The sequence below is a fragment of the Genypterus blacodes genome, unplaced genomic scaffold (assembly GCF_046128005.1).
Source record: "Genypterus blacodes isolate CSIRO-AG114 ecotype Tasmania unplaced genomic scaffold, CSIRO-AGI_Gbla_v1 ptg000015l_1, whole genome shotgun sequence".
NCBI classification, from domain to species: domain Eukaryota; kingdom Metazoa; phylum Chordata; class Actinopteri; order Ophidiiformes; family Ophidiidae; genus Genypterus; species Genypterus blacodes.
This window is the reverse complement of record NW_027466829.1, coordinates 827501-839581: the sequence shown is the minus strand read 5'-3', so window position 1 is coordinate 839581 and position 12081 is coordinate 827501. Positions and strand designations below refer to the sequence as shown.

The window sequence follows — 12081 nt, the reverse complement described above, 5'->3', positions numbered from 1 at the left end:
GCGTGGCCACACAGGCCAATTAAGACAGACCTTCGCCTCTCCTTTCTTCTCCTCCTCTCCCCTGTCTCTCTCATTTTTCTCTCTCTAATTCTTCTCTCTTATTATCTCTCACTTTCTCTCTTGCACTCCCTCTCTCCCTTTCTCTGGATTCTCACAAAGTGTGCTCACACATTCCTCTTTTCCCACTTTGCCTCTAATTGCTCTGGACTCAAAAGAGGGATGGAGGGAAGGGAATGAGAATGGGGGGAAAAAGAGAGAGAGGGAGAGAGAAAGACAGAGAGGGAGAGGGAGAGAGAGCGAGGGAGAGAAGGGGAGAGAATCGGAGAGAAAAGGGGGTCATAACACAAAAAAACCATGGCCGGGACAAACTGTACCAGCCCCCTGGAATGGTCAAAACTCCTGTGTGTGATGCGTCCTGCATTCCCTCTCATTAATAACACACACTGACACTGCCCACCCCCCAAAAAAAGAGCTTCATTTCATAATGTTAAATATGTTTCATTCCCAATCCTTGCATGGGCTTTACTACAGCGTTTACTGCAGGGCTGCAGCATAAAGAGGGGATTGTGCTTTTTCAGCGGCCCACAAAACTACCTAATTGTCGATTCCTAATCAACCAAGAGCTGCGAGGAGGCTTTCCTAATTATGTAACCATAGTTTCTGACATTTAAACAATAGGGCGAAAGTTTAATGTCTTTATGGAACAAAGTAAAGGAGGGAAAGGAAAGAGGAGAGGCTCAAAGTATTCATGTTTCTCCTTAAACACGTTTATTTTTGCTCGTAACGACACAGCATCCATTTATACAGTATGTTCTCTCTCTATATATACTGCAATATACTTTTATCACTATTTATGGAGACACATAAATACAGTATGTTGAACATCCAAATGCCAGTTGTTGTTTTGGCTCCATATCTAATTGTTTCCTAAAAAGCAAGGAAACACACAACCCACTCAGGTATGGAAATAGAGCGCTGTTGATGTTCCATTTGTGAAGTTTTGCAGTTTTGCAATTCTGAGGCTTTTGGTGTCTTTGTCAACATACCACTGCAAGGTTAGAGATGACAGAAACACAGGGCTATGAATGTGACAAAAATGTGTGTAGACTGTATTCCAGAGAAGCAGAATATGGGAAATGAGGCAGTTAAGCCATAGAAAATCATAACAAAGAGGGAAGTGGTTTCCAGTGTGGTCAGTGGGCCGTTGCATGACAATTTCCTCTTACTGGAAAACAAGGGGGTCACAACTTAACACAGAAATATACTCCTCTGTGTGTGGTTCAGAGCCAGGCCGGGCTATACTTACTCACAGGGGTCAAACATGAGCCTCTGTGGGCTCTCGGCTTGGAGCAAAGAACGTGTGCAAAAGTAAAATGTCAGTAAGGACGGATTTGTCAGGCGTGGTGACCTATATCACGGTCCGGATGGTTGAAATATTCATGGATGTTTTTTCAAAGCTAAATTTAATTGAATGTGTTGTGGGAAGAGTGAAGTGGGTGGCAGTAAATGTTTAAAAGCAAAATGCTGCACTTAATTAAACGAGGTCAGCATCTTGTAACGTTTAAGGTTTCTGAGTTTTTAACATTATCCAGGTGGGTCCTTACTTCACTTTCTCAGGGCATTCATCATTATTGCACATCGGTGTCACTATGTGAAGGTCACCGGGGCACTACCTGGGACTACACACACACACGCGCGCACACACACACACGCATGCTGCCTTCCTGCCATGCCCCATCAGTCACCTAATCGTCGAAAACAAAGACGCTTACAAAAGTGTGGCTGATTCGCTCATTCTGCAGGGTGGTTATACTTCACTGTTAACTAAAATAGATGAAGCACAGAATGGAACACTCCCGTGCCAAATACATAAAATCGGTGATGCTGGCACTTGGTGGTAGAGGCTGTTGCAGAGGCTGGTATAAAGCAGTGCTGCACAATAACCAGGGACACTCCCCTCTATGTTTGAACAACATATAATTACAGATCAGGATAGGAGAGCCCATTCTGAGGGGAAAATAGCAATCTCTCTTAATTACAAGGCAGTCTGTGATCCATACCTATCCATCACTTCAAATAACTCTGTTGGGCTGGCTGGCAAAAATCATTTCTGTTCAGGTAGAGAAATACAAGCAGGGACCTAAAACACCGGCAGAAACCTCAGCAAAGCACCGCATGTACTGTTCCTCCTGTATGTCAGCTGGTTTTTTGTTTTGCAACTGCAATCTTGTAGAGTTTATTAAAGAAAACAGATTGACAAGGGACAAACAGTCGTGTGGGAAGAGCGACCTCTGCTCACTGCGCGTTTTGTCATTTCTACAGAACCGTCCGCAGATCCCAATGGATGTTATTATGGGAATATGAATGACAAGTGTTGAGTTGGAGTTTTGTGCAACAATTGAGCCGGTGCCAGAGTGTGTGTCCAGCTGCCTCGCTCACACATACTCTCTGTGTGTGTCTCTCTCTCTCTCACACACACTGATTCTCCAGTGAACAGTATCAGCATACAGCCTCGGCGGATGTTTCGATGTTCTCCTCAGCCAGATGAGCATTGGAGTTATCTCCCCTCCACCACATAAACAAGATAAGCTGGGTTTCTTTCGCCCTCTCCACCAGGGCCCGGGGTTACAGAGTTCTTTCTTTATTTTGCTCTTTTTCTCTTCCTCTCCTCGACCTTTTTCCCCCCTTTTGTTTTTTCAAGCAGCTCCTGTTTTCGCTGCTATAAAGATGCCTGCAGGATTGAAAATGTGAAAACCCGGTGCACTTCACGGGGGAATCAGAGGGATTTGTCTCTTGGCTCACGATAAAATTTTCATCAGCTAATAAATCCAAACGATTCCCTGGACGTTTCACCGTAAAATACTTTCTTGATTACGTTTCCTTCTTTCTTTATACAGAAAACAAGTCTATTTTTCTGGACATGACAGACACCTCAGGGACATTGTTGTAGACCAGCACACTAAAACCAAACACACAAACAAAACCACGATTGAAGAGTGCAAATATTTGTGGGGAAATTGCTTGAGAGGGACGCCCAAGCGTTGCCATTTGGCCGCCTTAAGCCTTTGTCCCCCACGACCTGCCATGGAAGCTGGCAGCACTTGTTTGTTTCTGATGCGACCATCATTCAGCCCCAAGACCGTCACTTTCATTCTCATGCTTCAGTAATGCAGATTGGAGGACGTCCAGAAACGCCTCAGCTCAAAGACGACATGCAGCATATGTGACTGAATCTGCATCTAAGCTTGTGTGTGTGTGTGTGTGTGTGTGTGTGTGTGTGTGTGTGTGTGTGTGTGTGTGTGTTTGTGTGTGTGTGTGTGTGTGTGTGTGCGTGCGTGCGTGTGTGTGTGTGCCTCTAAATACAGTGGCAGTACCGGCAGACACAGTTGATGACTAAGTTTCCGTTTTTCTTAGAAACTCACACACACCCATGTACACACCCATGCGCACACACACATCAACGTATCCACACACACATACATACACTAAAACAAGCATACACATATAAACACAAATGCGAACACCGACACTTGCACACACCCACACACACACACTCAGCTATACACATCCACATCCACACACACGTTTGTGTACACGGAGCTCTGCTAATGATGGGTGGCAGTATGATGTTTGTGTGTGTTCCAAAAGATTTGGCATTACTACTAGGACCAAATCAGCAGCCAACTGCAGCAGGCTATTAACAAAACTGTTTCTTTGTTTTCTTTTTTCCTGTTTTTTCTTGAGAGGCGCCAAGCAATTAATGGTCTGCCTATGGGAGACCAGTAAACTGTGCCACAGTGGAGAACATATGCACAAGCATGCAAAAGACAATGGAAAAGAACAGCTGATATGACATGGAAATAAGACTCAAGCAGAGTGAGACACACGCAGAGGAAAGTAGGATCAGCCGAGTGACGTTCAATGGTCTATGATCAGCATAAACCATAATATTATAGATTTTATAAGTATTCACCTGGATTTATCCCTTTAAGGCTCTACAAATGCTGAAAGTCACAACTGAAATGACATTTACAGAGATGAATATGTTTCATTATGGTGAAAATTGGAGGTTAAGCTTCGATTCCTTTATTAGTAATATAAGTTGCTTCAGTGTAGCTTCTTCTGCTTATGATTGAATAAGAGTCACAGTAAACAGATCTGTTTAATTTGAACTTTGGACACAAAAAGTCCCAAATATTACTGAGATATGCACAACCTTTTGCCTGGAATTTGAGTTTGTCACAAATGCGCTCTGTATGTGTGTGTGCGTGTGTGTGCGTGTGTGTGCGTGTGCGTGTGCATGTGCGTGTGCGTGTGCGTGTGCGTGTGCGTGTGTGTGTGTGCACGTGTGTGTGTGTGTGTGTGTGTGTGTGTGTGTGTGCGTGTGTGCGTGTGTGTGTGTGTGTGTGTGTGTGTGTGTGTGTGTGTGTGTGTGTGTGTGCCACGTGGCTCTTTAAAGCAGCCTGCTCTGGTTGGATTGCCCACACTGGATTATTGAGCACCAAAGTGCAACGGCACGCGGCCAGCGACCTCACCGGACACCAGTCCATGGTACAAAAAGGCACTACCCCTCGCCGGCTGGGGAACAGCAACCGGTGACTTTGAGATAAATAGGGCAAGTGTGCAATGAGGAAGGGCCTGATTAATGTTCAGTCAGATAATACCAAATTAGACAGGATGAGGCTGAGCAATAAAAGTGGCAAAGAGGCAGATAATGATTTGAATTTATGGTCCTTTGGTGTTAGTGTGTACTCTGCACAGGCGCGTGTGACAGAGAGATAAATGTATGCAGGCCTGTTACACTTCCCTGCTTGGACTCAGTATCGCACTTTAGGGCTGATTAGTGTGAAATTCCTCCTTCTAAAAGCCAAAAAATGTTCTAATTATACAACATCAAACTGTATATTTTAACCGATACTCCTTCCAGTGAGTATTAAGTATGAGCGCTGGAGAGGCAGAGCTTTAAAAGCATCACATTTAGACTCCCCATTATGTATTAAAGGAGCAATAATGTGAGAAACACAAAGCCACGAAACACCCAAAAACCGCCTGGGTTTTATTGGCAATTAACTCCAAACATCACCAGTCATTTCCTGTTGCACAATGGAAGCAAAAAACCTGCAGGCGTTCTTGAATGATCCCTGAGATGAGGTAACAGCTGTGGTTTCACCCTAACTAGAAGCTTTTGGGTGTCAGACTAAGCTACAAATCACTCTTCTGCTCTGCATACATGTGTGGAACGCACGTGTTCGTGGCCGTAAAAACATTTTTCCAGGGTTATTTGTATGTAAACCGTGTTTGTGAGCGGCGTCTGTGACAGGTAAGTAGGTATTATCCAGCGGCTTGCTCCCCAGACAGACTGTGTGCGTACGCAGCGTGCCAGGCTAGTAATTGTGGGCTCGGAGGGAGAGAGGCTATACCATGTTAGTCTTATTATTATCATTAAAGCGAGAGTTAGCTTTGCTGTCTGAGGGCCGGGAGGAACAGCGAGATGCTCCTCCAGACAAACTAATGCTTACAAGCCTCCTGTTTGTCACGCGTGTGCTCTGCGAATCAACCGCTGCCTAGTAGCAATTACCGCCAGGCCCTTATTGCAAATACCAATTTGTCTTGATTTGACTTGACAAATTTTTTAAAGATCGAAAATGAAAGGTTGTGTGTTTCGTAGCTACTCTGGTCAGGGGGGTTGCGGGGAAGAGCTGCGGCTGTGGCCTGCGTCTTAATTAGTCATGTCAGTTATTAATCCCGAGGGATTGGCCACCTGCAAACCTCAGGGCCCGTAAACAAAGAGGGCAGTGAGAGGTTACTGTGAGGCTCCGTGTGGGACGAACTGTACCTGCACCATCACCGTCCGCTCAGCACTCTTTGATTTAACACCTGGATCTGCTCTGACAGCTGGAGAGAGACAGAGAGAGAGGGAGAGAGAGAGAGAGAGAGAGAGAGAGAGAGAGAGAGAGAGAGAGAGAGAGAGAGAACAGTTATGTTTGCTGACAGTAAATATCATTGATTTCTGAGCACATACAGTAAATGGAGGACAAAGTGAAGTGAAGCCCCTCTAAAATACATCCACTGAACTGAAACCAGGAACATCTTGTAGTGCTTTTGCTTGTTTTTGTTGTTTTGCGTGGCGATAATTGCTCGCATTCTTCCAAAAAACAAAAGCTATCATTGTTTCAATCGTGCGTCTATCACACAAAGTCAGGAGGGAGCCGGTGTTCCTGCCACGGGCTGGTAAAGCAAACAAGAGAGCCAGCAAAACATCTCCGGACGGTCCGAACACTCAAAGTTTTATCAATAAAGATGTTCTTTCTGTGAAAATAAGCCAGGCGGCCAAGCAAAACACCCAGCGCAGGATCCAGAGTTGTTTGTCGCCGCTGAGTGTTTGCCAGCAGACACTCTTGAAGGAAGCTACTCTGGAGGGAGAGAGAGAGAGAGAGAGACAAAGAGAGAGAGAGAGAGAGAGAGAGAGAGAGAGAGAGAGGAGGATGACGGCACCGTGGCCTCTTTCTTCCCCCCCTGAAACGTTCCCTCTCCACCTGTCCTGGGCTGCGTTCCAACACTTTCACCTGCTCGCCCGTGACCTCGCCCGTGATGGTGGGCGGGGCTAAGGTTGGGGGGGGTGGCGGAGGTCAGACAGCCCACAGCGTCCACCAGGCTTTTCTGACAGTCTGATAATAAAGGGATGATGCGTCTCCCGGCTCAGCTCGGCCTCCCATGTCATCATTGCAGGGTTTTGCCGAGCGGGGGATGGGCGGAGAGGACGGCAGCAGGAAAACAGGGAGATTAAAGCGTGACAGCGACAGAGACACTTTTTACTGTCACGCTTTGCTTACATGGAAAGTTATCTGGAAACGAGAGCTGGCAGACAACAACACCGACGGGGACGTGCGTTCTTTTATGCAGCGCTGCTTATCCCCTAATGTAAACTCCAAGGAAGAAAACCTTCTCCTTCTCCTCCTCCTCCTTACCGGCAGAGCAGCTGAGAAACACGTGGAAAAAAGTGACGCCTCTACTTTTAGCGCACATTTTTCACCATCTGTCAGAGTTCTAGTGTCTCGCTTTTCATTCCCCTAGCTAAAAAAAGGCCCAGATTCACACACGCACACACACACACACACACACACACACACACACACACACACACACACACATGCACACACACCAATGGGAACTTCAGGAGAAAAGGAAAAACACCAATAATGGAGAAGTGCAATGAAACAAAGAGAAAGAGAAAGGACTGCAGACATGTTGTTCTTGATTCTTTCGATTTATTAATAGCACATGGTGAAGAAGAAGAAGAAGAAAAAGTGTGTGTGTGTGTGAGTGTGTGCAAGTGAGGTTCGAGGGGTGGGGGAAGAGGAGGGCGGGGGGCTCACAACAGGTGCCAAGCATAACAGAGGAGACGAGAAAAACATGGTGGGGTTAGCTCACAGCCGGGCTTCCCGCTCACGCAGTGTCACAAGCAGATATGGAACGGCGCGGAAGTTTGCCGGTTATGTGACTACGTGAGATGCTATGTGCCTGAGTGTGTGTGTGTGTACGTGTGTGTGCGATAGGCTGCGTGTCTGAGAGGATGCACATGTGGGCATGCGCGTATGTGTCTGCGTCTCTGCAGCTGTACATGTGCATGGAGCAAACAGTGCAGGGAAATGAATGAGGTATGTGTAATGGCTTGCTGCTCTGCTATGTTCATTAGGCCAACGCACATGTGTGAGTGTGTGTGTGTGTGTGTGTGTGTGTGTGTGTGTGTTTGTGTGTGTGTGTGTGTGTGTGTTAGTCCATCTGTCTGTCTGTGTGTGTTTTGCTTTGCTTACACACAAATTCCTGGGAATCAGTAGGAGGCACGGAAAGCTTTTGAGGTCTGGTAGTCAACATCGTCAGTGTAACATCAGTGACAGTAACACATGAGACAGATGCTGAAACTGCAGAGGATTACCCTACATTTCTTTGGCTCCGTCCTCCCCATACATCATATTCCTCAATTCTGCCGCCGCTCTGTATAGAGTGACATACATTTTTGGCCCCTTGCATGTTTTTTTATTCCTGATGAAAACATTCACAGACCCTGCGTGTCCTCGCTGAACAATCTGAGCTCAGCGGCGCGCTAAGTCACGCACCATCTCCTCACAGACGTATATGCTGTGTGTGTGGGCCACTTCTGCTGTATTCTGGCTGCAGTTTATACGTCAGCTGCTGCTCGCGTCTGCTTAAGCAATTGCAGAGTGTCCCTTACATCTGTTTGCATCCCTCCTCGTACATCATTTCACTCTCATCCTATTATTCTTTGACATATAATCACCAGAATGTTTTTCGCGGGGGTTTCTAAGGTAACGCCGATACATGTCCCATATGCACGGTGTTGTGTCCTGGAGAACAGGGGGGAACGCTGCGGCAGAACAATGTATCAAATATAATTCAAAACAGAGTCCGAGTTTTTCCCAGCGGATTAAGTGGTTATAAATAAGATCCTAATGCGCTATGACACATTTGGCAAAGCCTGTTACATATACAACGCATTTATCTCCACAGAATACGCTGAAACACACTCTCTGAGTTCACCCCCCTCCCCCCCGCCCCCAAAATACTAATCTTGTACGCCAGATCATATAATAAACACCCTTTTTACAGCCTCAAAGCCAGGTTGTCCCAGAGTGTCATTAAATGCACGGCCCCCTGATGGAGAAGCCATTACGTTGACGCTGTAGGAAGAGGTTTTCCATAGGAAGGCTTTACATTTCCCAGCATGCCCTTGGCTGTCCTCACATGGCTGGGCCGAGCTGGCTGAACCTCAGCACACTTGACTGGGAGTTTCACTTCTACAGCCACAGCCGACGGTTCCCAAAAACCTTTCATACACAGACAACGGCACAGCTGGCCTCGCTATAGCCGACACTTACAAAGGTCACGCAGCCGAACGTGACTCACACACACACACACACAGACACGCAAACACACACTCTAATGTACAGTATATATCAAACTGGATGCAGCTGTGGAACTGTACAACAACAGGGACGACGAGAAGGAGATAGATCACGCTGAGTTGTTGAACAGCTCATACATTCTGAGGAACTGTGGGAGAAATCCTCAGCTCGACTTTCATCTGCAGTGTGTTGTAAACAAAAACCCGACCGGCTGTGATCTCAGACTGCAAATGTCAAATATTTCCCTGCAAGCAAACGCCAGGATACTCGCTCATAATGTTTATACACACGTTAAAACTTTTGACTCGGCTCCAACCGAGGCAATAAATGGATTTTTTCCCCCCCCAACATCATCTAAACACCACGATCACGTCTCAATCGGCGTTGGTGTGACCGTACGTGTTGTGATTATAAGTCGATTTACTCGAGCATGTAAACGATCCGGCAGCTGATAGTTGGAATAAGCTGTTGTCAGAAGTCGAGCTCCCCCGAATAAAGCAGTGAGTCACATCAATTTCACAAAGGCAGGATCCTATTAATTCCATCCATGTATCATACGTTTTTATAGCGAGTATCGAGCGTAGAGCGCTTCAAAAATGCCTGGATGAGATTACACGATGCAGATGATGTCATCCATGCTGGCTAGAGGAGAGCACAAATCACACTTTAACAAGATGTAGACCGAGAGCGCTGCCAAGACTAGTAGAGCAGTTTGGAAGTTGTTAAAGATGAAATATAAAAGGAATAGTTTGAAGGCAAAATCATATTTATTTACAGAATTAAGGGGATGAGGAAAATCGGGGAAAATAAGGTCAAAGAGGGCAGCGGTTGCCAAGGGGCCAGCGGTTGCCAAGGCGGCGGAGGAGAGAGGATGGCTGGAGAAGAGCTCCTGCTAAAGCTTCCCAGGTGTTTCCAATGAATCTGACTGAGGGAGACAGAGAACAGGAGAGCAATACCAGCACACACCACTAGGCTGAAAGTCACCAAACAAACACCAAAAAACCACAAAAAGAGCACTTATTTCTTAGTACAAATGATCATCTACAGCCAAGGCGACTCTTTGACGTGGGAAAGTGCGTTGAACACACATTATCCCATCCTTCAATGTGCTGAATTCTGAGGTCAAAGGCTTGTAGAAACAAACTCAGACACATTATCTGTTGGAGTTTGTTCTTCATTTGGTGGAGGAACGCTGAAGTGTTATGATCTGTGAAGATTTTCACCGAGCCTGACGCCGACCCAACATAAACCTCTGTGTGCTGTGGTGCCAGGACTCCATGGTGGAATAACCCCAGTGGTTTTAGTTAGACGTCTTTGAGGAGGAACAGATGGGGCTCAGCGGTGGAACCTCTCTCCTGATCTGCCCTGAGCAGGTTAACATGGCACAATCTTGAACGCCGCCTCCCATCAGCAGCAATGAGAGAGTCACGCTAGGACACTTTGTCTTCTACAAGAAATGAGCCAAGATAACGAGCCTGCAGGCTTTGTCGCCTCGCTCAAAGTGACAACGGTTTCCAGACTAGAGTAAAGAGAGTAAAGACTGAAGACCAACCCAGCAGACTCCTGAACAACCTCTCATGCAGCAAAGAGCAACCATGGCACACCCTCTCCCCTGTCCTTCCCCAACTTCAAACAATAAGCACAGAACATGAACATAAGAGTTTGCTGGAACCTCTCCAAAACACCCTGATGCTCTGGCTGATGCACGCTAGAGAATGTGGAGCTGCTGAAGGACTCAAGCAAAGACACGCAGGGTTAAGTCAGACCCCTGATCACTCTGGAGGACTTTGGGAAGCCCAAAAATGGAGAAAGGCCTTACCAATGCTTTCACAGCCATTCCAGTGTTCAGATGGCATCAATAACACTGTCCCAGGACCCTAACTGACCTGTGTTCCTTCAGGCCTGGGACTGATACTGAACCGTGGAATGGAATGGGAATTGGAATGAGAATGGGAACGGGGTGTAATCAGTGTCACTACCATTTCCAACAGTTTGTCTCCCTCATCACAAAGGGAGAGATGTTCAGTACAAAGCATCGGAATGCGTCGACTGACATGGACGCTTCTACCTGAGCTTACAAGCTGATGAAGCGCCCCGTAACGAGACACAGTTACATTTACTCAACTCTTTCTGCTTCTTCGTGTTTAATAACTCCAACTTTATGTTAACTCATCCTACAGCCTCAAAGTGGACTGAGAGAGTCTGAGGGAGGAGCATCCAGCTCCTCAGGGCCCCTCCTCTTGCTCCTGTTTAACTTTAAGCACCCTCATATCAGTCAAAATGGCCTTCAAAGTTTCTATAATATTTTCTTTAAGCTGTGTCTTATGACTGCTAATCTCACTTAGATAATACTCTGCCTCTTACAACAAATGGCCCTTTGTATAAGAGTAGACTAATTCCTCAGCAGGATTATCAACAAATGACTCAACGACTGACATTTCAGAAGAGCACAGCTACGACTTAACACAATACCAATAATATGGAAACCACATAAATCACTCTACTTACATCTGTAGAGGCAAAGAGAATCAGCAGTAACTTATACATCCGGATACACAGAAATCAATTCATCAATTCCACTTTCTCCCAGGTGTTTCCAATGAACCTGAACGAGGGAGAGAACCGGACCAGCAGACAGCACCTGGGTAAAACTAAGAGACATAACAGAGGTCAACTCAACCAATCGCATTCTATTAATGAGCAATTTCAGGCTGTGTTGCAACAGGAGAATATAAATAATAAGCTGTAAAGAAATGTTTATAAATGGGTAGCTTTGGATTGGCCTTAACACCATTTTGTCTGGAGGAGACGCTGTAAGTGTGATGTTGTTTGGCTTCTGCCGCTACGGAATGCAATGGAAGCCTCCACCAGACGATGCTGATGATTGTCGGCCTTTGGGCAAATGTTTATCAATGGATTCTGAAACATCCCCAGCATTCGGTGCAAATGCAGCGTCGGCACCCTGATGTGCGTGAAAGAACTTGCGCCGCTTTATCTGATAGTGATGTATCAGTGTGTTGTTGTAGCTGCTGGCGGCAAATTCCTCCCAAAACAACCTTAACATATGAATAAATACTTTACTTACAGAAGATTTTAGTCACCCCCCGCCCATGCAGAAGATCAATGATGTTTGTGTTGTGTGTGTGCTTATGTGTGT

General features: G+C 46.1%; 1 long non-coding RNA gene across 1 annotated transcript in view; it reads right to left on the bottom strand.

Moving 5' to 3' along the window:
• Positions 1-4319: 4319 nt before the first annotated feature.
• The window catches only part of LOC142989775 (uncharacterized), a 15953-nt gene continuing 8191 nt past the window's right edge, over positions 4320-12081 (bottom strand). The window contains exon 3 of the long non-coding RNA XR_012960713.1: positions 4320-5895. This is a non-coding gene — a long non-coding RNA (uncharacterized LOC142989775). The remainder of the gene's footprint in view (positions 5896-12081) is intronic.